Source organism: Neltuma alba, unplaced genomic scaffold (genome assembly GCF_004799145.2).
Source record: "Neltuma alba isolate B1F8T4 unplaced genomic scaffold, ASM479914v2 tig00010816_pilon, whole genome shotgun sequence".
Classification (NCBI taxonomy): domain Eukaryota; kingdom Viridiplantae; phylum Streptophyta; class Magnoliopsida; order Fabales; family Fabaceae; genus Neltuma; species Neltuma alba.
This window is the reverse complement of record NW_021635624.1, coordinates 64202-72395: the sequence shown is the minus strand read 5'-3', so window position 1 is coordinate 72395 and position 8194 is coordinate 64202.

Here is an 8194-nt window from a genome sequence, read left to right as displayed (position 1 = left end):
ATACTAATGACAACTATGGTTACAAAGTTACTCATCGAGAGTCTCAGGATAGAAACAACCTCTCACACGTGATAACAACTTGACAAAAGTTTACTACAAAGCTCACTAATCACAAGGCAACCAAACTCTTACTCCGACATGTACTCTAGCTTTTATCATTAGTGGATTTCTTGCTTTTAACTCCAAAAAAATTAAATTAAAGAAAATTAAAGCAGAACTCATCGAGTTTCCTTCAACATCAATCTACGTCATATGTTAGCCCTAGGGCACTTAGAAAGCTAAAATCTCTAGTTTCAATGGCAAAGTCTAAGAGTAATTTTGGCGATCATCAAGACCAGAAAGAGCATATTTAATATTTGACTTTATTTATGATGTTAAGCATGTTAAAGCGTAATAATTTGATTGTTTATTCGATCATCCGAGATATGAAGACATCATCAAAGGAATAATCACTGAGTAAGACCATACCTCAAAGGACATATTCAGAATTAGAATTTATTTAAGATATTAAGCATATGCAATGGTCTCTTGCTTCATTGTGTAAGACATAAAACTAAAAATAAAAGGGAAAAAAAAATCCCCTCTTCAATGGCAAGCCAGCAACTACTCAAGTCATTCAAGAAAGCAGAAAATCATGGAGCTAAATGAGAAGCAAATAAGGAAGTCCCCTTGTGCTGCTCCAACAGCGGTGAGCTATAATATAACTACCTTTTATACACGGGAAAGACTTGAATGTAGTTCCTAATAACTTTTTCATTTCATTTTATTTTACTTTTGATAAAAAGTTCCTTAATAGTTAATACCTCTGCAATTAAGTTTCTCTGCCATGAGAAGCGTCTGTTTTCCAGGCAAGTTGATGATTCCTCCATTAGACTATTCACTTGTCATGCTTTAAAGGAAAACTTGTCTACTCGTTACATTTAAATATGGAACCTATTAGACAAATAGTAAGGATATAAGAATAGAAATCTAATTCTTAGCCATGGAATCTTTGGTCCTAAAAGCCATTTAATATATTGTTCAGCAGCTAGCCAATAAATCTAATAACGGAAAAGAGATGGCAAATGGAAAATATAATGGATACTCTCTAGAGAACCAAAAACTTCAGAAATTTTAAATAAATTTGATCTGCCAGTCCGGGCGGAGGCCAAACTAGTTCTCACTTGCCTTGGGGCTCGGGTAAGCAAATTAGAGAATTCAAATATGTATTCAACACGTGATTACACGTAGTCATATGAAAATGCTCGCTCGAAACCAGCTACTCATTTATCATGCGTGCTGAGTGGTAGGGGAAAGAAGATTATACCGAGAACGAAGAGTAATCGCAACCATCAACGGCATTTCCAGTGGAAGAACCGGTGGAGTTTACGGGAACAAAGTCGAAGGTGACGCCTGTAAAGACGGCGCCACCATAAGAGGAGGTTTGTTACGTTTTGATCGTATTGGTTGTGAACTGTCGGTAAAGGGTACCCTGCAAATAAGAAGCTCATTAGCTAGACGCTGTGGACGAGATGGGTTCGTTGCGCGGGAGACCCAAAGATTTTTGTGATGGACATTTAATTGGCAAAAAAAATTATACCGTCAGTGTCAAATGCTTCTCGCATCCTAAATTGCCATGGTAGGCAGCTGAGTTCTACAAACAAAGCTCTACCGAAAGTAGTATTATTTTTATATTAAAAAAAATTATCTCTACTAGTCTTAACTCCTAAATACTGCCTCTTATCTTTGATACTCTTCCTATCTTTAAAATAAGACTTATTTAACTAATTTGATTAGATTAAGAAAATTAGGTAAGTTAGTTAATTATAAAAAATATGACATGTTTTTTCTTAAAACACCATAATAATATTTCTTAGTACCCCCTCTCCATCTTCTATTTAATTATAGTTGAAGGAGTATCTATAAAGGTAATTTAGAAAAAATTGATAAATATGAGAAATAGCTTTTATATTTAGGACCAAAACCAACTCAACAATTAAGTCATATATTAAAGACCGGAGGAGTATAAGACCTAATTGATTAATTTGAAAAGATTAAGGAAATTAGTTAAGTTAGTTATTTGTAGTAAATATATGTTGTCTTTTTAAAATACTCTTATTAATCATGTGTATTTAAATTATAAATTGATAGTCACTCCTTAATATATACAATCATTATAGGGATTATTTGATAGCAAAATGAATAAATATTGCAGACAAAGTTGATTAGGGTATTATATTTAAATTCAAATTGAAAATCAAACTAACTCTTATATTAAGAATTGAAGGTAATAGAAGATATAGTTTGCACTAGCATTATAGTCTTACTTGACAATGGGTAACCAGAAAATAAATCAGAAAAAGATACAGAAAAGGAGCTAATTAATAACTTCAACTTTTTTTTTGAGAAAACAAGGGCAAGAAGGAAATAATATCTTCCATGATAGTGTTACCTCGTCTAGCTTGTTGTGAAATAATGCAATATGTGTGTCAAATAAAGTCCCACATGGGAAAGATGAGAAGAAGTCTAAGTGTATAAATGAGATCAAGCATCCTTGGGGGGGTAAATGGGCCAAGAGGGAAGTGGGCCTCGCGCACACAACAACAGGCCACCAGGAGGGAAACGCAGTTGTAAACCGGCGATTTCCCCCCCTACGCGTGAATTAAACGCGGTAAAGCCTCATTTTACGAAAATTATTTTAAACTTTGTTGAATATTTTTTAATAAAATTATGCTTACCAGAAAAGCCTTATTTTGGACCTGTTAAAAGTCAAGAGGCTTACTGTTTCGTTTTGTGGCCGACCGGACGCGTCTCGCGGGGTGTAGGCGAACGTTGTGTGCACCAACGTTCGCGTCGTTCCGTCTCCAACGGAACCTTACGTTGCTTTAGTCGTACCCGCTCGGCGAAACAGAGGGATGCGTCCTCCGGTGATGTGGCCATTCGCGCCTATATAAGGGACTGTCCAGGCAGCGTGAAGAGACGCTATTCCATCCTCTTCCTCTTCTCTCCCACGGGTGTTTGCTGTTACAATTGCTTTCGCTGTTCTGCTACCTTGCTTCGCAGGAAGGGTTCGTTTGATCCTGGGGAGTGCCACTGCCTGTTACACCGAGGGGTTGCGGAATATCTCTCAAGGACAGTGTCCTTGTGACGCGACTCGAACCGGATTTGCTATTCCTCATTTGCTGCCGCCAACAATCTTGAGAGATACCCTGAACAATGGCTGCAAACAACGATGCTGCTGGCTCCAGTGCTGTTCCTGTCAGCGTTCCCCTGAACGTCCCGGCAGCCATACCGCTTGCTAGGCCATTCCCTGACACATCCAAGATAGAAATGTTTGATGGAAGCAACTTTAGGCGGTGGCAAGAACGTGTCTACACAATTCTGGACATGCATGGAGTTGTCAATGCGCTAACTCAATCAGAACCTGCTGCAGATGCTGATCAAGGACAGAAGGATATGTGGCACCAGGCCAACAAAGTATGCAGGCACACCTTGATCAGTACACTCTCTAATGATCTGTTTGACATCTACAGCGTCTACAAAGAGGCCAAGCAAATATGGGAATCATTGGTTCTCAAATATACTGCTGAGGACGCTGGGAAGCAGAAATTTGTGGTCGGAAACTTCTATAGGTGGGAGATGACCGATGACAAAGACATCAAGCTTCAAATCAATGAATACCACAAATTACTGGAGGAACTTCGGGCTGAAAAGATCAATCTTCCTGACGAGTTCATCGCTGGGGTCCTGATTGAAAAGCTACCAACCTCATGGAACAACTACAAACAACAACTCAAGCATAAACAGAAACAATTGTCGCTTACCGGCTTGATCACTCACATCATCATTGAAGATACCAACAGAAGGACAATACAAGCAGCGAAAGAGAAAGAGATGGCTGCCAAAGCAAACCTAGTGGAAACAAAACCACGCAACAAGAGGTACGACCCTAACTCAAAGAAACAGAAAAATAAGAAACCTGATTACAAACCCAAAGGCACTAACTCCAAATTCAAGAAGAAGGGCAATTGTTTTGTTTGTGGCAAACCTGGACATTATGCAGCACAGTGCAGGAAGAGGGCTAAGGGAAGTTTTCAAAAGGATGAAAATCCTCCCAAGCCAAATGTGAATTTGGTTGAAGGAGATGACAGCGACAATGATGAAGTAATTGCTGCAATGCTTTCTCAGGCCCTCCTCATCTCTGATGTGAGAAAATGGGTGGTAGACTCTGGGGCTACCAAGCACATATGTGCAAACAGGGAAATGTATACCTCCTTCGAAGAAGGGGAAGATCAAATTTATCTCGCTGACTCCCGAACTGCAAAGGTTCAGGGAAAGGGAAAAGTGGTGCTGAAACTCACATCTGGGAAGTCTCTAGTGCTAAATGATGTTCTGTACGTGCCCGATATGAGAGCAAATTTAATTTCTGTGGCTCTCTTGGGAAAGGCTGGGGTGAAAGTGTCATTTGAGTCTGACAAAATTGTGATGACAAAGAACAATGTTCTTGTGGGGAAGGGTTACTGTAATCAAGGTCTCTTTGTACTGAGTGTCGATATGAATGATAATGCATCTTCTTCTGTTTACTTGGTTGATTCTTATGATCTATGGCATGCTAGATTAGGGCATATTAATAGGAAATACATCAAAAGGTTGCAACACCTTAAATTAATTTCTGAAACTAAAAGTAATAATATTGGTAAATGCGAAATTTGTGCAGAAACCAAAATGACGAAAAAATCACATTTTCCTACACAAAGAGAGACTGAGTTATTGTCATTAATACATACTGATTTAGGTGATTTGAAACAAACAGAGACTAGAGGTGGTAAAAGATACTATATCACTTTCATTGATGATTATTCTAGATACACTAGGGTGTACCTGTTAAGAAATAAAGATGAAGCCTTTGAAAAATTTATCTTATATAAGGCAGAGGTAGAAAATCAACTAAATAGGAAAATTAAAAGAGTTAGATCTGATAGAGGAGGAGAATATTTATTACTAAATGATTTTTGTGAAAAAGAGGGAATAATACATGAAGTAACACCTCCTTACTCACCTGAATCTAATGGAGTTGCAGAAAGGAAAAATAGAACTTTAAAAGAGATGATGAATGCTTTGCTTGTGAGTTTTGGTGCACCTGATAACTTATGGGGTGAAGCCTTGTTATCTGCTTGCTTTTTACAAAATAGAATACCTCATAGGAAAACTAACAAAACACCTTATGAGTTGTGGAAAGGTTTTGTACCTAATCTTAAATATTTGAAAGTGTGGGGGTGCCTTGCAAAAGTTTTATTGCCTGATTTTAAGAAAAGGAAAATTGGTTCTAAAACTGTTGACTGTATGTTTATTGGTTATGCTCAACAAAGTGCTGCTTATCGTTTTTTAGTTTTGAACCAAAACACAATTATTGAAACAAAGGATGCTGAATTTTTTGAAAACATTTTTCCATTAAAAGTTGAGCATATTCCCAAAGGTGTTGAAAATCCTTCTGCCTCTTTCCAAGAAAAAACAAATCAAGTTTTGACTGAAGAATTACGGAGAAGTAAAAGACAGAGAAAGGAAACATCCTTTGGAGATGATTTTTACACATTTTTAGTACAAAATGAACCTAGAAACTTTTATGAAGCAATCTCTTCTCCGGATGCAGAGCTTTGGAAAGAAGCAATTAAAGATGAAATAGACTCCTTAAATAAAAATAAAACTTGGGTTTTGGTAGACTTGCCTTCAGGAGCAAAACCTATAGGTTGCAAATGGGTCTTTAGAAAAAAATATTTTCCTGATGGAACCATAGATAAATACAAAGCACGGCTTGTAGCTAAGGGTTTTACCCAAAAGGAAAATATTGATTATTTTGATATATTCTCTCCTGTTACAAGGATATCATCTGTTAGAATCCTTATTGCTTTAGCATCAATTCATAAGCTATTTATACATCAAATGGATGTCAAAACAGCATTTCTAAATGGTGATTTAGAAGAGGAAATTTATATGGTACAACCTGAAGGGTGTGCTGTTCCTGGGCAAGAAAACAAAGTATGTAAGTTAGTAAAATCTCTATATGGCTTAAAACAAGCACCCAAACAATGGCATGAGAAGTTAGATCAAGTTTTAATGAGTGGTGGTTTCTCTACTGTCGAAGTAGAAAGATGTGTTTATACCAAAGTTATGAATAATGATTGTGTGATTATTTGTTTATATGTGGATGATATGCTTATTTTTGGAACCAGTATGAATGTGGTGCTTGAAACAAAAATGTTTCTTAATTCAAATTTTGATATGAAAGATCTGGGTGAAGCAAAAATAATCCTAGGTGTTAAAATCACAAGAAATGAAAATGGCATCTTACTTTCTCAGGAACATTATGTTGAGAAAATACTGAGAAAGTTTGAACATTATGATGAAACTCCTTTGAGTACCCCTTATGATGCTAGTGTGCATCTAAAGAAGCATAAAGGAGATCCGATTGCTCAATCTATGTATGCACAGATTATTGGGAGTCTGTTGCACTTGATGAATTATACCAGGCCAGACATAGCATATGCTGTGTGCAGATTGAGCAGATATACTCACTGTCCAGGCAGTGAACATTGGGAAGCTCTGAAGAGATTATTACGATATCTGAAGGGTACCATGAATTATGGTATACTATATAGTGGATTTCCCGCTGTATTAGAAGGATACAGTGATGCTAATTGGATCTCAGATTCAGACGAGACAAAGTCCACTAGCGGTTATGTTTTTACATTTGGTGGTGGAGCTGTCACTTGGAAGTCAGCCAAACAAAGCATCATAACTCGATCCTCAAGGGATTCTGAGTTAGTTGCTATGGAATTGGCTGGTACAGAGGCTGAGTGGTTGAAAAACTTCTTAGCAAATATCCCATTGGGAGACAAGCCAACGCCATCAATATCATTACACTGTGATAACCAGGCATCAATAGCCACGGCCAAAAATAAAACATTTAATGGCAAAAGCAGACACATTCGATTGAGACACAATATTTTAAGGCAGCTGCTAAAGGACGAGGTGATCTCAATCGATTTTGTGAGGTCAGAAATGAACCTAGCAGATCCATTAACAAAACCCCTAGGGAGGAAACAAATTATCGAAACATCGAGGGGAATGGGACTAAAGCCAGTATGATTACGACAGCGATGGCAACCCAACCTTTGTGATTGGTGATCCCATGAAGAAGGTTCAATGGGTAAGAACAAGTCGCTCGTTAGTACTGCTAGCACTAAACCAAAATTACTAGTCCCTTCCTATGATGTGTGAGAAAGTGCTAGATTGCATATTGGAGGGTTGAGCAAAGCTCTTAATGATTTCAAATCCTACGGGATGGTGTATTCAGTGCAGGTACACTTAAATGAAATCACCTCTACGAATGTGGAGTGGGGCCGCTCCTATGAGATCATGGCAAAATCTCTAGAGCATTCGTTATGCACCAGGCACGCGCACGGCCGTTATAACGCGCAAAACCGTCGTTAACAGCGGAAATGTGGGGGTATAATCTGACTTTTAATGCCTCTAGTACACGCCGAAGAGATGACAGTTCATAGAAGCAGGCTTCACTGGCATCTCTGTGTACTAAGTGTTATCGGTCTAGGTCTAGTTCATAGTCGCAAGAACCACTAGATACAATGATTATACCCATGTGTGTAACTCTGGCTCTTTATTTGACACATGTGGGGGATTGTTGTGAAATAATGCAATATGTGTGTCAAATAAAGTCCCACATGGGAAAGATGAGAAGAAGTCTAAGTGTATAAATGAGATCAAGCATCCTTGGGGGGGTAAATGGGCCAAGAGGGAAGTGGGCCTCGCGCACACAACAACAGGCCACCAGGAGGGAAACGCAGTTGTAAACCGGCGATTTCCCCCCCTGCGCGTGAATTAAACGCGGTAAAGCCTCATTTTACGAAAATTATTTTAAACTTTGTTGAATATTTTTTAATAAAATTATGCTTACCAGAAAAGCCTTATTTTGGACCTGTTAAAAGTCAAGAGGCTTACTGTTTCGTTTTGTGGCCGACCGGACGCGTCTCGCGGGGTGTAGGCGAACGTTGTGTGCACCAACGTTCGCGTCGTTCCGTCTCCAACGGAACCTTACGTTGCTTCGGTCGTACCCGCTCGGCGAAACAGAGGGATGCGTCCTCCGGTGATGTGGCCATTCGCGCCTATATAAGGGACTGTCCAGGCAGCGTGAAGAGAC